Source organism: Gossypium arboreum, chromosome 7, assembly GCF_025698485.1.
Source record: "Gossypium arboreum isolate Shixiya-1 chromosome 7, ASM2569848v2, whole genome shotgun sequence".
In the NCBI taxonomy this organism is placed as follows: domain Eukaryota; kingdom Viridiplantae; phylum Streptophyta; class Magnoliopsida; order Malvales; family Malvaceae; genus Gossypium; species Gossypium arboreum.
The window spans coordinates 77,135,833-77,155,869 of NC_069076.1; the positions used below are offsets into that span (position 1 = coordinate 77,135,833).

Here is a 20,037-nt window from a genome sequence, read left to right on the forward strand (position 1 = left end):
AAAAATTTCACACAAACATATTATCATACTTTAGAAATTAAAATAATAATAAAATAATTATTTTGAAATCAGATTTGTGGTCCCAAAACCACTATTCCGATTTGACCAAAAACAGGCTGTTACATGTCTTATGTTTGTCATTTTGAGAAATGAATGTAAATGATGTTATAAGATGATATTAGTTGCTTATATAAATGTATTATACTGAGGTTTAATATAGGATGTATGTAACAAACCTTACTTGAGTCTGAGGCCGGGATAGGCACGAGGCATTACCATACTTAACCACATGTATACAATCATTTTCAAATCACCAAGACTTGATCAAATTTAAAACTCTTTCTAACCTTGTTTAAACTCCTCACTGTGGGCCTACGAGGCCTCAAACTCTTATTGGAAATCATTCAGAACCAACCCGAGTCCTTAAATCGACTTAATAAAAATGACCCTTGAAATAGGGCACACGCTCGTATGGTCGTTATAAATGGCCGTGCTGATGGCCCGTGTAATACACACGGCCTAAGAATCTAGGGACACGCACATGTCTCATACCCGCATAACTTAAATTCTAAATTCGAACCTACAGGGGTTTTTACACGGCCTGACACACGCCCGTGTCTATGGCCAGTGTCCCACACACGGCCATGACACGCCCGTGTCCTAGCCTATGTCTAAAAATCTTGACATTCTATTTCTGACGTCAGCAATCCTTAAAAGTTACACGGCCAAGGCACAAGCCGGTGTGCTAGGCCGTGTCCTTCACACGGCTGAGACACACGGCCGTGTCTCTGCCCATGTGTTTACTACCATGCATACTGACTTAAATTTTTTACGTAAAGGGGACACACGGCCGGACAACACACCCATAGGGCTGAATGTGTGTCACACACGGCCTAGACACACACCTGTGTGTCTATCTGTGTGGACAACTTAGAGCTATTTACCAAGCCCTTTGCCTCCCTGAAGCACAAAATAACAATATCCATCATGCTAAACATCACCCTAAGATGATTTCTCAATCCAACAACCACATCTAAGGCCTTTACACATTTCATATTTACTAAAACAACCAACAAATTACCTATTCATGAAATAACTTCTTGTATTCATATAACAACTTTCAACTTTAGCCATTTCCATGGGCTTATACAAAATGAATCAAATGCTAAAGTAAGCCAACACATTTGGCCAATAAACAATGACACAAAATCCTAATGTCAGGGTCTTATACATGTCATAATCAAAATAAATACATCTAACTATACCAAGTGCTTCGATTGATAGTGTGATCGATGCCTCTGACATCCGTTGATCCATGAGCTAATTAGGCGGTATTATAAAAAAATGAAAAAAAATAGGGTAAGCATAAAGCTTAGTAAGTTGCACGCAATAAATATAACAACAACTATACCATTCATCATCAGACTCATAGTATGTAAGTAGGCATAAGCACAACTTACTCATCACTAGCTAATACGTTTCACATATCATATATTGAGTTCACATCTCATACATTTCAAATAGGTACCTGTACCACTCACAACATGGTTATACTTTCCTTGTTTAACTTAGACTGTGACTCTCACCGTTGAACCATTTGGAATGCTATCAGATATTCATTAAGCCTCAAACATAGGGTGTAATGCCGATGCCATGTCCCAAACATGGTCTTAATGGTCTTACACTGGCTCATCCATCAAGTCGATGCCATGTCCCAAACATTGTCTTACACTGACTATCGAAATCGAGGCTGATGCCATGTCCCAAACATGGTCTTACACTGGCTCTCACATCTTTGTGTTGATGCCATGTCCCAGACATGGTCTTACACTAACACATCTCGTAGCCGATGCATGTCCCAGACATGTCTTACACTAGCTTTCATCTCAATGCCGATGACATGTCTCAGACATGGTCTTACACTAGCTCTCATAATGTGGTCCATGCATGTCTCAGACATGTCTTACACTAGTGCACAAATGACCTAAATGTCATGGCACGAATATCCGATTTGTTCCTAAGGTTCACCCGGGAGTTCTATTATCTCAATTATCATCATTTATTTTCATTACCACAATTAAAAAATTTATGCTATATCAATTCAAACACATATAATAACAATGTAGTTGTATTATTTACATACAACTTACCTCGGTACTCAAAATGTGGCGACTAGTTCAGCTTAGTGCACTTGCCTCGTTTTTCCCCGATCTAGGCCCAGATTTTGTAATTCTTGATCTAGAATGATAAAAATTTACGACTTTAATCATTTTATGAATCTAGATACTCAATAATTTATGGGCAAAATGATCATTTTTCCCCTAGACTTTTACAAAATGATCATTTTACCCCTAGGTCCAAAAATCAATTTTCATCAATTTTCTTCATATCTTAAGCCTAGTCGATTACTTTTTACACTAGAATCAGTCCAGAATTCTCAATATTTCACACCTTTATCACCTATTTAACAACTTATGCAAAATTGTCCTTTTTAGGGTTTTCATGATAAATCTCTTCACAAAAGTTGTTTACTTCACAACCATGGTTCATTTTCTTCCATAAAATTTTAGAAAACAACATGCTTACTATCATGGAAAAACCCTAAACTTTCAACTATTTTTCAAAAAAAATCCTCTCATTTGAAAGCACATGTTACAAGGGTTCTAAAAGTTCGAAAATCATCAAGAAAACCATCAAGATCACTCACTTGTAGAGAGATTAAGGGGCTGAAAATTTCAAACTTCAAAATCCTCCTATGGCTGATATTTTTGGTCAAGAAAAAGATAGAAAAGGGATGATATCATCCTATGTTTATTTTATTTTCTTTTTTGTCAAATAAGCCATCAACACCTACTTAACCTTTGACTATTTAAATTCCTTGTCCCATGGCCGTCCATCACCTATATAATGGCCTAATTTCACTTTAAAGACCCCCAATTTATGATACATGGCAATTTAACACCCTAAACTATCAAATTAAAACTTTTGCTCTTTATGCGATTTAGAGCTTTTTCGCAATTAAGCTTACAAACGCTAAAATTACTTCACCAAATTTTTCATGCACTGACATAAACATGCTATAACTCTAAAATAATAATAAAATACTTTCTCTAACTTTTAATTGGTGGTCTCAAAACCATTGTTCCGACTAAGCCCAAAATCAGGCTATTGCAATTTCCCCCTTAGGGATTTTCGTCCTTGAAAATCTTACCGGCGAATATGTTCGCGTTTTGATCTCTCATAGTCTCTTCAGATTCCCACGTGGCTTCCTCGACTCCATGTTTATGCCACAAAACCTTTACGAGTGCTACATTTTTATTCCTCAATTGTTTGACCTCTCGAGCCAAAACCTTAACCGGCTCTTCACTATAAGTCATGTCTGAACTAATCTCAACCTCTGTTGGCACTATTACATACGAAGGGTCCGATCTATATCGACGTAACATGGATAGATGAAATATGTCATAAATCTTTTCTAATTCTGAGAGCAAGGCCAATCGATAGGCAACAAGCCCTACTCTCTCGGTAATCTCATAAGGTCTTATGAAACGAGGACTCAGCTTGCCCTTTCTACCGAATCTAAGGACTTCCCCCATGGGATACCTTTAAAAACACCTTATCCCCAACTTGAAACTCGATCTCTTTCCGTTTCAAATCTGCGTAGAATTTCTGTCTATTCGAAGCGGCCTTCAAGCAGTCGCGAATCACTTTAACTTTCTCTTCAGTCTCTTTAACTAAATCAATCCCGTGTATCTGATTCTCTCTCAGCTCGGTCCAATACAAGGGTGTTCGACACTTATGCCCATAGAAAGCCTCATAAGGCTCCATTTTCAGGCTTGATTAATAACTATTGTTGTAGGAGAATTCGACTAGCAGTAAATACTTTTCCCAACTGCCTTGAAACTCAAGAACGCAACACCGTAACATGTCTTCTAATATCTGAATTACTCTTTCTGACTGACCATTGGTTTGCGGATGAAAAGTTGTACTAAAATTCAACTTTGTCCCCAAAGCTTCTTGCAACTTCTTCCAAAACCTCGAGGTAAACCTCGTATCCCTATCCGAGATAATCGACAAAGGCACCCCGTAAAGTCTCACTATCTCCGAAACATACAAAGCAGCTAATTTCTCAAGGGATTAGTCGGTACACACCGGTATAAAATGTACTGACTTAGTAAATATATCAACAACGACCCAAACATAATCCTTTTTCTTTAGCATCAAAGGCAACCCTGACACAAAATCCATGGTTACCTGGTCCCATTTCCACTCAGGAACCATCACAGGCTGAAGCAAACCCTAAGGCACTTGGTGTTTGGCCTTCACTTGATGAGTTATTCAGTTCACCTGACCCAACCCGAATAATATCCCCATTCTTACATTTCATTTCAATGAAATTACTACCACAATTCACTATCACATTATAAGCAGTTAACCAATCCATGCCAAGAATTAGGTCAAATTCATCAAACGGTAGTAGTATGAGGTTAGTCAAAAAATAATAATCTCTAATCATTAAAGGATATTCTCTACACACTTTATCAACTATCACATGCCTGCCTAACGGGTTTGATACTTTTATCACAAATTCGGTGGACTCAACAGACATATTCATACTGGGTATTAATTTCATGATACATAGGAATGAGTAGACCCTGGATCAATCAAAGCAATAACAGAGATATCGTGAAGAGAAAAAGTACTTGCAATCACATCTGGTAAAGATGCCTCTTCGCGAGCGCGAATGGCATAAGTCCTTGCAAGTGCACGGCCCTCGGATCTCACAGCTGAATCTCTAGGGGCACCTCTACTGTTAGCCCCATTACCTAGGTTCTTCTGTGGCCTACCCCTCGTAGGAGCACTACTCGCCTCACGTTTTGCTTTTTCTCTTTCTCATCTAATTCAGGGCAGTCTCGATGAAGTGGTCCAAAGATCCACATTTGAAACAACCTCTTTCATTCACCCGACATTCGCTGAAATGACGTCTACCACATTGTGAACACTTTGGCCTGTTTGGCTGAGTACTACCAACACTCGTGACAGAAGTGGTTTGGACTTTAGACGTCGTATGTTGCTTATTTTTTCTCTTATTCAAGAACCCCACTAACGCGTTTGATCTGGTAGGAAACTCTCTCAGTCTCTTAGATTAGGTCTGCTGCGATTTTCCTATTTGTCTCTTCCTTGAGTCTCGAGACTCAATGTCAGCTCTTCTCTTCTCTTTGGCCAATTCCTCGGCCTTACATGCTCTCTCTATGAGCACCACAAATTCCCTTATCTCCAAGATGCCAACTAATAGACGAATGTCTTCGTTCAAACCATCTTCAAACCTCTTGCACATAATGGCTTCTGTAGATACGCACTCCCATGCATATTTGTTGAGTCTCACAAATTCACGTTTCTACTCAGCCACTGTCCTACGGCCTTGCTTCAGCTCTAAAAACTCTTTTCTGTTCTTGTCCATAAACCTCTGACTAATGTACTTCTTCTGGAACTTCTCCTGGAAGAACTCCCATGTAATCCTTTCCCTAGGTACAATCGATACAAAAGTGTTCCACCATTGATAGGCTGAGTCTCGTAGGAGTGACACTGCGCACTTCACGTATTCCTCATGTGTGTACGATAACTCATCAAATACCTTAATGGTATTTTCTAACCAAAATTCTGCTCTCTCTGGGTCATCATCAATCTTAGCCCGAAATTTCCTAGCCCCTTGCTTTCGTATCTTATCTACTGAGGGTTTCTCTTTCATAACCAAATCCACTGATTACAGAGCTACAAGGGCATACTGAGGAATCGAAGGAGGTGGGGGAGGCGGAGTATTCCGATTCCCACGAATGAACTGCGAATACCACGCGTCCATCATATGGAGGTAAGCTTCTCTAGCTCCTCCGCCCTGACTCATCGTCACGGGCCCACTATCAACTAGCGCAGTCTCTTCAGTGAGAGTCAGCACATTACTTTTTACGTCATCTGCTGAAACTACGTCAGGATCCATTTACTATATGAAAAACATAATTTATAATCATCAAGAGTCGTCACACTATCAATATACAACTATGGCATGTATAGCTAGACTCGTACTCATGCTAGATTAGTCCTAGAACTGACTAAACCATAGCTCTGATACCACTAAATTTAACAATCCTTACTCGAGTCTGAGGCCGAGACTGGGCACGAGGCATTACCATACTTAACCACATGTATACAATCATTTTCGAGTCACCAAGACTTGATCAAAATTAAAACTCTTTCTAACCTTGTTTAAACTCCTCACTATAGGCCTACGAGGCATCAAACTCTCATTGGAAACCATTCGGAACCAACTCAGGTCCTTAAATCGACTTAATAAAAATGACCCTTGAAACAGGGCACACGTTCGTATGGAAGGGCAACACGCCTGTGTGGTCATTATAACATGGCTGTGCTGATAGCCTGTATGACACACACGGCCTAAGCATCTAGGGACACACCAGTGTCCAATACCCGCATGAATTAAATTCTGAATTCGAACTTACAAGGGTTTTCACACGGCCTGACACATGCCTGTGTCTATGGCCAGTGTCCCTCACACGGCTATGACACGCCCATGTCCTAGCCCGTGTCTAAAATTCTTGACATTCCGTTTCTGACGTCAGCAATCCTTAAAGGTCACACTGCCAAGGCACACACCGGTGTGCTAGGCCGTGTCCTTCACACAACTGAGACACACGGCCGTGTCTCTGCCCGTGTGTTTACTACCATGCATACTGACTTGAAATTTTTACGTGCAGGGGACACACGGTCGGACAACACGCCCATGAGGCTGATACACGGCCTAGACACACGCTCGTGTGTCTACCCTGTGGACAACATAAGGCTATTTACCAAGCCCTTTGCCACCCTGAAACACAAAATAACATCCATCATGCTAAAGATCATCAAAATATGATTCCTCAATCCAACAACCACATCTAAGGCATTTACAATTCATATTTACTGAAACAACCAACAAATTACCCATTCATGAAATAACTTCTTGTATTCATAAAACAACTTTCAACTTTAGCCATTTCCATGGCCTTATACAAAATAAATCAAATGCTAAAGTAAGCCAACACATTTGACCAATAAACAATGACACAAAATCCTAAAGTCAAGGACCTATACATGCTATAATCAAAATAAATACATCTAACTATATCAAGTGCTTCGATTGATAGTGTGATCGATGCATCTGACATCCGTTGATCCACGAGCTAATTAGGAGGCATTATAAGAAAATGGAAAGAAATAAGGTAAGTATAAAGCTTAGTAAGTTGCATGCAATGAATATAACAACAACTATACCATTCATCATCATGCTCATAGTACTTAAGTAGGCATAACATAACTTACTCATCACTAGCCAATACGTTTCAAATAACATATATTGAGTTCACATCTTATACATTTCAAATAGGTACCTGTACCACTCACAACATGGTTATACTTGTCTTGTTTAACTTAAACTGTGACTCTCACCGTTGAACCATTTGGAATGCTATCGAATATTCATTAAGCCTCAAACATAGGGTGTAATATCAATGACATGTCCCAGACATGGTCTTACAATGGCTCATCCATCAAGTCGGTGCCACGTCCCAGACATGGTCTTACACTGACTATCGAAATCGAGGCCAACGCCATGTCCCAGACATGGTCTTACACTGGCTCTCACATCTCCGTGCCGATGCCATGTCCCAGACATGGTCTTACACTGACACATCTCGTAGTCGATGCATGTCCCAGACATGTCTTACACTAGCTTACATCTCGAGGCAGATGCATGTCCCAGACATGTCTTACACTAGCTCTCGTCTCAATACTGATGCCATGTCCCAAACATGGTCTTACACTGGCTCTCATAATGTGGACGATGCATGTCCCAGACATGTCTTACACTAGCACACAAATGACCCAAATGTCATGGCACGAATATCCGATTTGTTCCTAAGGTTTACCCAGGAGTTCTATTATCTCAATTATCATCATGTATTTTCATTACCACAATTAAGCAATTTATGCTATATCAATTCAAACACATATAATAACAATGTAGTTGTATTATCTACATACAACTTACCTTGGTACTCAAAATGTGGTGACTAGTTTGGCTTAGTCCACTTGCTTCGCTTTTCCCCGATCTAGGCTCGAATTTTGTAATTCTTGATCTAGAATGATAAAAATTTACAAATTTAATCATTTTATTAATCTAGATACTCAACAATTTAAAATTGGGCAAAATGATCATTTTGCCCTTAGACTTTTACAAAATAACCATTTTACCCCTAGCTCTGAAAATTGATTTTTATCAAATTTATTCATATCTTAAGCCTATTCGATTACTTTTTACACTAGAATCAATCCAAAATTCTCAATATTTCACACCTTTATCACCTATTTAATAACTTATGCAAAATGGTCCTTTTTAGGGTTTTCATGAAAAATCTCTTCACAGAAGTTGTTTATTTCACAAACATGGTTCATTTTCTTCCATAAAATTTTAGAAAACAACATGTCTACTATCATGGAAAAACCCTATAATTTCAACCATTTTGCAAAATAGTCCCCTCATTTGAAAGCTCATGTTACAAGGGTTCTAAAAGTACAAAAATCATCAAGAAAACCATCAAGATCACTCACTTGTAGAGAGATTAAGGGGCTGAAATTTTCAAGCTTCAAAACCCTCCTATGGCTTATATTTTTGGTCAAGAAGAAGATGGAAAAGGGATGATATCATCCTATGTTTATTTTCTTTTCTTTTTTGTCAAATAAGCCACCAACACCTACTTAACCTTTGACTATTTAAATTCCTTGTCCCATGGCCGGCCATCACCTATATAATGGTCTAATTTCACTTTAAAGACCCTCAATTTATGATACATGGCAATTTAACACCCTTAACTATCAAATTAAAACTTTTACATGTTATGCGATTTAGTGCTTTTTCGCAATTAAGCTCACAAACGCTAAAATTACTTCACCAAATTTTTCATGCACTGACATAAACATGCTGTAACTCTAAAATAATAATAAAATACTTTCTCTGACTTCATATTGGTGGTCTCGAAACCACTGTTCCAACTAAGCCCAAAATCGGGCTGTTACAATGTATGAGTAAATGCATAAGTGAGCATAATATAGACATATTTTGGTAGAAATTGACATAATTTTAGAATTAGCTTGAATGGAGTTTAAATGGATTCTTTTCATAATAGATATGAAGTAACTATTAGGGAACATTGATTAGGCCATTAAATTGATTGTTTTGACATGTTTTAGATGTATTTAAATGTGTTTTGGATTGATTGAACGGCTGGTTTTTAAGTTGCTTGCTGCTAAAGATTGCAGGGTATGATATACTTGATGCTTAAGGTTTATTTTGAGCCCACACGGGCGTGTGACTAGACCGTGCTAACACACGGACATGTGATTTGGCCGTGTGTCCCCTGCAAATTTAAAATTTCAAAATAAAATGCCCAAGAAATTACTCACGGGCATGTGTCTCAGCCGTGTGAGGCACACGACCTAGTACACGGGAGTGTAGCTGGCTGTGCGGCTTAAGTTAGAGAGTTACACGGGGTTGGACATGGCCTGAGGCATGGGCATGTCTAATGGCCACATGCGTATGTCCTTTATCCACACGGGCATGTGACCCCTGCACCTAGGAAAAAAATTTGAAATTTCATGAAAAATTTCTAGAGTACCTAATTTGGCCCCGATTTGTTTCTAACTCATATTTTGGGCCTCGAGGGCTTAAAAAAAAGATAATATGATTAAATTATGATGTGTATATTAAATGATTATGTAATGTTCGTATTTGATCTGAAAAGTCCGGTAATGCTCCGTAACCCCGTTCCGACGACTGATAATGATTAGGGGGTGTTACATTTAAAGGTTTAAAATTAAAATTTTCTAACCTCTACCTCTTATAGCATAATTTCAATTCAAATTTTATTATCATGCATTACAGAGCATCTCTTTTTCTTTATAATACTTTGCAAAATTAAATGTTAGACATGTTACAGACATGCACACGATGCTTTCATATTTATCATAATATTTATTAATATTATCCTTTTTTATCCTTATACTTTTTCGCAACTAGTAGAATTATAATGTTAATATAAACTGTGATAATTGATAATTTGATTGTCATTCATTTTATCTAGTATCCACATATAAGTAATATTATGACATTTACTTCTAGAAATGTATAAACCAATTTGAAAGGTCCATAATGTCATTATTTCAACAAAATAAATATAATTTTATAAAAGTATATATAACCTTCACTTTAAAGAATATGTCAAAATTTTCAAATATCCAAATTGAGTTCAATGATCAAAAGTGATCATAAAATTTATTATATTTATTGCAAACATTCATTTCAAGGAATTATAAGAAATAATTCAGAAAATAATGTAAACTTATATCATATTCTTTGTCAATAAGATCATAAGATATTACCCACGCCAAAGAATGATTAATTAGTATAAGCAATAGATCATTTTGTTTCAAGAATAAATATTTAGCAACATTTTCGACTATCCATCTTTCATTTATATATTTGCCAATAACAACAATAAGTTCCATTCACTTTTAGGAATGAATAAACAATATAATTTGTTAACAAAGCCAATAAAGCCATCATTGTGATATACATTGTTCCTTTTTCTTTTTAATCAAACCTTGGCAAAATATTCAACCAATATGCATGTGTCAAATGATATTTGAGTATAACATGAATATTTTCATTATCTTTGGAAGGCTATTTGGAAAAGCTGATCCATAATTTTAAAAATCTTTTACATGTTTTCTTACAAAATTCATGATTAATATCATTATATAGTTCTCAAGCATGTATAGATTTGAAGTTCAAATTAATCATTGCATATAATACACATTTACAATGGACAAAAAGAGATAAGAACAATCATATAATTTAATAAAATTAAAACAAAACCAATAAATTTTATAAAAATAACAAATAAAAATATATATTCACATAGAAAGCACAACAATTAAACCAAAAAGGGATTTATAAATCCATAGAGATGCAAATAGATAATTATATAAATTGAACGTCTTAATAGAAATCGAATCAAATTTAAAAAAAAAAAGATTAGGCTTACTTAGGTAATTGTGGATGAGAAGTAGAGACTGTGAGCATTCTTTGCAGTAAAGAGAAAGTGATCATCCCCAATCAAATCTTGAGTAACCACTCACAATTTTTCTAACCAGATAACTAAGAGCCCAACAAAATTTTGACGAAAACTAAGGACCTATCACTCTCTAATAAAATCGTGTTGATAACGTATTATAAAATAATAATAATACAAAGAATACAAGAATAATAGATGAAAATAAGAGGGATTTTTGCATTTCTCTTCTTTTCTATCATCATTACAAGTAGTATATTTTTATATATATATAAGGAGATTAAACTTCTCATTTTCTAATACATAAATAGGAAATGGGTTACAAGGAGATGAAAGCTGAAAGGTTGATTATAATGAACATTCATTTAATAGCATTCATAACATTTTAATTTTTTCTATTTCATTTTGCAATTCCATGACACATCAGGTAGGAGTTGATTTATTTCCGCCTTATTTGCTTTTCCAACGCAGGGGTGGGATTTTCATGATTTATCTCAACATAATTGCATTACAATTGGTTGTTTAAATTTTACATATTTTATATTTAAACCAGTTGAACCAATAGTTTAATCGGTTGGATTGGTTAAATCAGAGTTGATTCAATTATCAGTTTGATCTTAAAAACATTTACTAAAGGTTTGTTTATTATTGAAGTTGAAAAGTGCTTTTGAAAAGTTTTATGAAAAAATATTTTTTAAATTTTTGATAGTGTTTATCATTGCCGACCATAAGTGCTTTTGAAAAGATAAAAGTCTATTTTAAAATGATGTCACAAAGTAGAAAAGTCTAATGAGATAAAAGGTAATTTTATGAAAAAATATTTTTTCAAAAGTAAAAAGTTAAAAATTTTGATTTTTTAACTTGCCTTAAAATTCTAGTTTAAAATCAATATTTAATATAAGATGTCTAGTTTTTTATATTATATGAAACAATATGGACATATTAGGATGCTCGGAAGAAGTGCATGTCCACTTCCTAAAGCACGACAACAAATTGGTTTGTTTCCATATTTAGGTGACTGTCAATTTCTTGAACCGGATTTTTGGGTTGTGTTGATATAGTGGGTTGTATCTAGCCCATGAAAAAAGATCATACCACTTTACGAAACTTGTTTAAACAATCGGATCATCTATATCTAATCCCTTAGATTGATTGAGGAAGTTGGATCAGATTGGAACGTTGAAGACTTAACTGCCAACAACCTTATTTGTTATTATTATATTGTATTCAGCTAGTTCTGTTGCTACTTAATAAGGATTGTAGTAGATCTTCACTATGTTAGCAAGTCTCCAAAAAATCTATATAATTGTGAGATTTGTATAGATTATTTGTTGATTTTTTTGAGCACTTAATCTGCTCAAGTGAGGAACATTATTTGTGTGAGTGCATTTGATTGTAAAACCTTATTGTGGTTTTACAAGCTAAGATCATAGGGGCAAATTTAGTAGTGAGAGTACTAGTTTTTAAAGATACAAAAGTGAGAAAATTATCACTAGGGTGTGATAGATTTAGGTTCACTTGTTGTAAGTGTTGAAGATAGTGAATATTTCTCACCGAGTTAGGTTATGCAGACATAGAGAAACTGAACTGCATAAACAATCTTTATGTCCCTTATTTTTATTTTATGTTTCACAGTGGTTTGAAAAATGCCAAATCCTAGTCATTTCTGCCAACACTTAGCTTATTTTTAGAAATTGGTTCAATTCAACATATTACTAGTTTCTTATATCGCACAATGCACATATTTGATTGTATGTAGTAATACAATATTTGGGTTTGAGGACAATTAACCCTTAAATGGATGATAGCCATAAAAGATATGGTGAAAAATAGAGGCTTGTTGCTTCTCCAAGATGATTATTTCCCTCTGATATTCATGAGATCATCTAAAGATGATTTTTGTTTTGTGGGAGAAAAATTTGAAAGAATGTCGTGTAACAACCCGATTTTCAATGATATCAGAAATTTTAGTTTCGAAGTCAATTTTCTTGAATCGAACTAACCCAAAAATTTTTAATTGAGTAGTTATGAGTTGAATTATTAAGTACAGTGCAGGGACCATATTGGTGGATTAGCAATTAAGCTGTTCGGAGATTAAAATGTAAGTAAGAAAATGTGAAGGATTTGATGAGAGAGTATTTAAGGGCTTATGCATAAATTAAATCATTATCAAGATTAGTTTAAAGGACAAGATTGATCACATCCATTGATCTCCATCGTTTTTCAACACCAATTCATAGCCATTGGATTTACTAATATTAAGTTAATTATATGTATATGGCTAGTGGGTGAGAGAATGGATAAAAGTTTGATTCAATCTCATTTTCTCCAACGACACCAAACAAAGAAAAAAAAATTCTCAAGCTCTCTTCTTCCTTAGCCATGAGTTAATTTACCAATGTAAGCAAATTTTTTCTTTTGATTTTTATTTAGAATCTTAGTTTTTTTTTATGTTAGATTTGTACAACCATTCATTAGATTTAAAGATTTGTTAAAGAAATGCTTTGTATATCATGATGTGAAGTTTAGATAACTAAGTAAAGGAAAGTTTAGAATCATGAATATTGTTTGTGTTCAAGTAGGAATCATGGTGGAGATAAGTTTAAAAGCTAATGGGTTGTGCAGGCACACAGGTTGATTAAGTATAACTAATGTGGCCATTGATGAATTCTTTGGAGCTTGAGAGAAACAGATGAGAACCTTAGGAAATAATTATGTTATTGATAGTTTAAGGTCCTTAGAGTTTATGCGTAAAGTGGGATTTAAATTCGAACAAGAGATTTTTGAGTTATACAAAAATTGGACATTTGAGTACAAAAAGGTTAAATTCAGAAAATATGTTTATGATTTGTTTCGATCAAATTCTATATTTGAGTAGGTTACTAGCTTCATTTCTATATTTGGATTTATTGATCGAAGCTAAAGGTGAGGCCAAAACATTAAGGCAAAAAGGTGAAAATGGGCGTCGAATGATGAATTCGGTTTGTGCTTTCATAATTTGCTTCAATTCATAACTTATTGAATAGTTAAGTGGAATGGAATTATATTAATGCTTGATCTCATTAAATGTATGTTAAACTTGTAACCTTAATGACATTGTTATGTTAATATATATATGTGTCATTCTGTGACATGTTATGATTATGAAAATATATATACTTATGTTTAATGATATTATAAATGTCCTATTAAACGATTTCGGATAGAGTTACAAGCATAGTTGGTATGCTATAGGATTTGTTATATCGAAGTTATTTTTAGCGTTAGGTACATATCATTCGGTAGTTCTTTAGAACCCTGGGGTAAAAACGTACCACTTTAGCATTGGGTGCATTTCATCAAATAGTTCTCCAGAGCCCCGGGGGTTCGTGGGAATGTATCACTAGCTCTCGAGCCTCGAGGGCTCGTGAGCGTATATTGATATAGTAATTCATGTATCCGTTCTTGAGTTCGCATTTGGTTAATAGTCACTAAATTGTTTGCTATGATATGTAATAATGATGGAATTTGAATATGAAACATTAAATGATATAAAGAAATGAATTTGATATACTTGAGAATGAGATTAGTTAAACATGCATAATTAGTGCTCAAATAATTTTTAATTAAGTTCCAGCTTTTTGTCTTTTAATTATAAACTTATTTAGTCACAAAATGATTCCACTACAGTATTGTGATTAAGCTCTCCCTAGTTACATACCATTACGAAAGCTACTTAATAAGTGTTCATCCAATGACCATATCATAAGTGTATTACCCTCATAGGATATTCTTAATCTCTTTCGGACAAATTTATTCTCCCAATATGATCATATTTTATCTCATGGTAACCGTTACATCTTCCTTTATGAAAAGTTAACTGCTATCAAATAATAATCAAGCCATTTATCACAAAAGACAAATTACCCATGACCATGTTTACTTTTCATTTATCATGTAATGCCAATGAAAGAATATCATTTACCCATTAGTTGGGCTATGAATTCTACTATTGAGAATTATTCTATTACTGTAAAAGTCGTATACCCAATGCACCAGCTTTTGGTTCCTTACCTAGTTGAATTCAGACTTTTACTTACATAAAAGTATACGAGACATGCATACATAATTCATCATCCACTCGAGATTGAGGTATGCCACACTATGAACATCACAAGTGAATAAATCCTTAAATGGATATAGGATTTATTCTGCTTGAGTCCTTTCTGATGTAGTGTTAGTTTAGTCTGTCATATCTATGTATTTATCTTCTGGAAGTCATCCACTCTGATGCTTAAGACAAAAAATCTCCCCAATTGGATTTAATAGATGACATATTAGTATTTTAATTAGTTTGCTCATTTCTGATTATACTAAGGACATGTTTAAGTTTATCTACTAATATAAGTTGTCTTTCTGTATTATGATCTGACCATGTTATATTGCTTATCATTAGTTAAATGTTAGATAACCAATGGGCCAATATTTACTTCCATTTTGCTTTGTGTGCAAAAACATTGTATACAATATACAAAAAAAAAATTAATGTAGGGTGCGTTTGTTTACCAAGAAAATATTTTACGTAAAATATTTTCCTGGTTTTCTAGTGTTTGGTTGCCTAAAAACATTTTCCATTTGGAAAATGATTTCCAAGACACGGGTAAAATGTCTTACGTTTTAGGGAAATTGTCTTACCAATTTCATATCATAAGACATTTTCGATCCTCACCACTCAATTTTCGATATTCCTTTTATTTCTCATCAAGCGAATGGCATCTTCTTACGAAATCCTAGCTATTCTTAGCATGATATTGGGGAATCTCATTGCTATTACTCAAACAAGCATGAAACGTATGTTTGCATATTCGTCCATAGGTCAAATCGGATATGTAATTATTGGAATAATTGTTGGAGACTCAAATGGTGTGCAATAGCTATAACAAAAATTGAGAAAATATTTCCCTTTAATTGCCGACTATAAAAAAAATCAGAAAATGTTACAAAATTTATATTAACCGCATTCAGTATAAGTTCAAGACACATAAGGGCCCTAACCATATTTCGACTCATGATCAATCCATAAATACCGATAGAAAATAAATAGACACTCAAAACAAGTATATGTTCGAGCATCATTGACCAACTCATTATCAATTTCGATTCATTATTGTGAAACGTTTAATTCTTCGAATGGATCAACAGAATCGTTTGATTAGTTCTGCTAATAATTCCAACCAAAATCCGGTTTTTGGGCACAACAATAATTTGTATTCTCAAACGATAGCGGTAGGATTTGCAGTCATTGTGGAAATTCCATTTTCCTTACGATTAATATCTTACTCACAAGGGGCAGAAGTCGCAAAATCTCATAATTTACAATCAATTAAGTCAATATTTCCTTTACTCTTTCTACCCATCAGGAGAATACAATTTCTCCTCTGTTTCAGTCATTTTTTTTTCAGTTTTTAGTAAAAGTAAATAGCAGAATCGTGGCTAGGGAACTATACTAGTGACTTACCTAATTTTATTGTAGAAATTTTCGGGATCAATGATTGGACCATGCAAACTAGAAATACTTTTTCTTGGATAAAGAAGGAGATTACTCGATCCATTTCTGGTAAACGGCCCAAAGCAAATAGATCCGCGAGTTCACCAATCATTGAAGGTTCTAGAACCGCTAAGCCCACGTTACAAGCAATAGTACCGAGAATTACTACTGGAAAAATATATAAAAGATCATTGGGCCATGCGGGTTCCCCATAATAATTATGACCCATACCTTTAGCTAATTTAGCTCTTAATACAGGATCGTTCAAGTCAGGTTTTTTTGTTATTAGGATAGGTGAATTTTTCTAGATCCATCCCCCAAAGGAACCGGACATGATAATTTTTCATCATCCGGCTCAAGCAAAAGTCAATCGAATCAAATGGATACAAACAGATACCTATAAAATAAATCTATATTCTATATGTTTAAAATAAATCTATATGTTATCCCCACATATATGAATGGTTCCATATCTAAGAAAAAAGTTACCCGATTCCACCATGCAGTACCAAGCACGAGATAGATCTTCCAAAGAATAAGGCTTTTTTCGAATAAGCCAATTCATTTGGGATCCTGCGGATCCACTCTTTTTCCTATTCAAAGATCAGCCCTTTGTCTCGGTGTGAAAGGTAAAAGTCTCTCCTTCTTCCTTTATTCATTTCTTTTATTTCTTCTATTCTTCATTTTCTAGTCCGTCGCATATCAGGCTGCTGTTTCATTTCCTCTGTTTCTCTCTTTCACAGGATTATACCATTCCTCTTCGCTGGGTCTTGGATTAAGGTATGAACTAAAGCTCTTTTTTTTCTTCTTTTTCCTTACTTCTCCACAGATTTTATGCCTACCATTTCTTTTTCTTTAGCTAGGGAAGAAACCTGAATGATTTAGGGATTCCCAAACTCAAATTTTTAGAAAAAAGAAATACCGAAAACAATCTTGAAATTGAAACCGATCGTTTCAAAAATATCTAATCTTTGTTCTTTTCGTTGTTGATAAAAAAATGATAAAAATAAAATTCTAGGGGTTTGGTTTGGTACCTAGGAGCCATTGGAAAATGTTACTTTGAAAATAAAATTCTAGTGCATTTGGAAAATGTTGCTTTGAAAATTTATGGTTTGGAAATTTTAATCTTTTAGAATTGCTGTTAACTACTGCTATGAAAAGTTAAAATGTCAATTTTAAGAACATGATGTTAGAAGATTGAATTGCAAATGAGGTTCTTTTGCATTTTTCTTTGAAATTCATTCTCTTTAACATATAAGATCTCTTTGTCCCTATTCATTTATTTCACTTTTTTCCCTTTATCCCATATCTGCAAAATGCATGATTGTTAATGATTTTCTAATAGGCTCGTGATGGGAAACTGTTGATAAATGGTATTGAACAAGATGAAGATTTTGTTCTAGAGCCTTTGGGTTACGAAATGGAACCATTGGTTAGTTTCTCACTTATAATTGTATATTGCACAAATTATTCATATCCACATGTTTCTCTTGTTCTTTGTCATGGTTTTGTTACACAGTCCTCGAGTTGATGCCGTTGGTTAAACAGTGTTTTATGGTCTCTTGTGTGTGGCTGGCTTTTGAAGGTTGTGCCAGAAGGTTACGTTTTCGTGTTGGGAGATAATCATAACAGAAGTTTCGATTCCCATGATTGGTAATCCTAACATTTCTTACCACTAATAACCATTTAGTTTCAGCAATGCGTTGGGAAGGATTATAATGTCATGTTTTGAATTATCTTCTTCCACAGGGGCCCGCTTCCCATCGATAACATTATCGGGAGATCAGTATTCCGCTATTGGCTTCCATCCAAAGTTTCAGATACCATACATTATACACATGTTGGGAAAGATGCTGTAGCAGTTTCTTGACATCTGAGATAACTTAAAAAAGACTCGGTACTTACTTGGCTCATATCGAGCATCTTCGAATACCCATCAGACACGGAATAGGCCAGATTCGGCAGAATCAAGAAAAGAAAAAATCTGGGTTCATCTCTGTTTCCTGAAAAAAGCTTTTTTTTGTTGCTTATTTCATGCTAGAAAGTGGGGGCTGCCCTTACGAAAATGGTTGAATTAAAAAGATCTTTCAAGATTGGTTGATAAAACAGATACAAGGATTGTGTAAACATGTAGCAGGTGGATTACATCAGATTTCATGGCTGGAAAAAATAGGAACTTTGAGGGCTAACATTTTGAATCAAGCAAATGAGGTGTTGACAGTGGAAAGAGGAGGCTGTTAAATTGTATTACAACCATACTTTGAGATCTTTTGAATCTGAATTATCTTTTTCTAATATTCATATGTATTGGTGTTGGTACTTGGTTGTTTCATGCTTCTGCATGTTCCATTGTTTGAAACTTTAATTTTCATAATGCAATTCATTCAATTGTGTGTATAATTCTGGTTTTTCTTCTGTTTTTCTTTTTCCTTTGAATTTTTAGTTTTCACATCTTTACAAAGAAGTGATGTCGATAGAGGTAGAAGGATTTGATGATGACTTCCTGTGTTTTGTGTTTGATTATCTAGTGAGTCGTGAATCTTAGACAAAAGCTTTTTTAGCTAAAAGTAAGAAACATAGATAAATTTATTAATATATATATATAATAAACTCAATTAAACAATGAAAGGATTAAATTTCTTAAAATAGCTTTTTTGGAAAATATTTTCAGGAAATCTGCCAAACAGCAGAAAATATTTTACACAGTTTTATCCAAACACCAGAAAAATAAATTATTTCTGGAAAATGATTTTTCTAGAAAAGTAAATCATTTTCCAGAAATCATTTTCCGAAAAATATTTTACTGGCAAACAAACAGAGCCGTAATCAATGAATATTTTACTAAACTAATTTATTCAAAAAATACAAGTATACAAACTAAATATACTACATTTAAGGTATTAGATCCAACAGAGACAAAAAGTAATAAAAAATTGGATCTCCAAAGGTGGCTGTAAAAGAAGTGTCTATATGCGAAATAGATTATTATTATTTTTAAGAGAAATTTACATAATCATTTTAAATGGAATAATTAAGGATGTTAAATATTTGGACCAACTAATATCATTATAAAATTAAAAATATTTTTAAAATGGATATAGTAGAAGGAACAAAATTAAAACTTTACCATTTCTCTTAGAAAGATAAAAAGAAAAAGGTGTGACATCATTTAGAGAAACCCTTAGAGGTATTCTTTTATATATCCTTTTGTTTTATTTTTACGTGATATTTGAATACCTTTTATAATTTAATATGGTATGATGATATCGTCCAACTGGTGCTATCAAGCAGGCCGAAAGCAAACGAATCCCACTATTATTTTGAGGCATT

General features: G+C 34.4%; 1 long non-coding RNA gene across 1 annotated transcript; it reads left to right on the plus strand.

Moving 5' to 3' along the window:
• Nucleotides 1–17,383: 17,383 nt before the first annotated feature.
• Nucleotides 17,384–19,107, plus strand: LOC108459875 (uncharacterized). The gene is made up of 4 exons (XR_001867430.2): nucleotides 17,384–17,487; nucleotides 18,053–18,139; nucleotides 18,293–18,360; nucleotides 18,457–19,107. It is a non-coding gene; the product is annotated as an uncharacterized LOC108459875 (long non-coding RNA).
• Nucleotides 19,108–20,037: the final 930 nt, after the last annotated feature.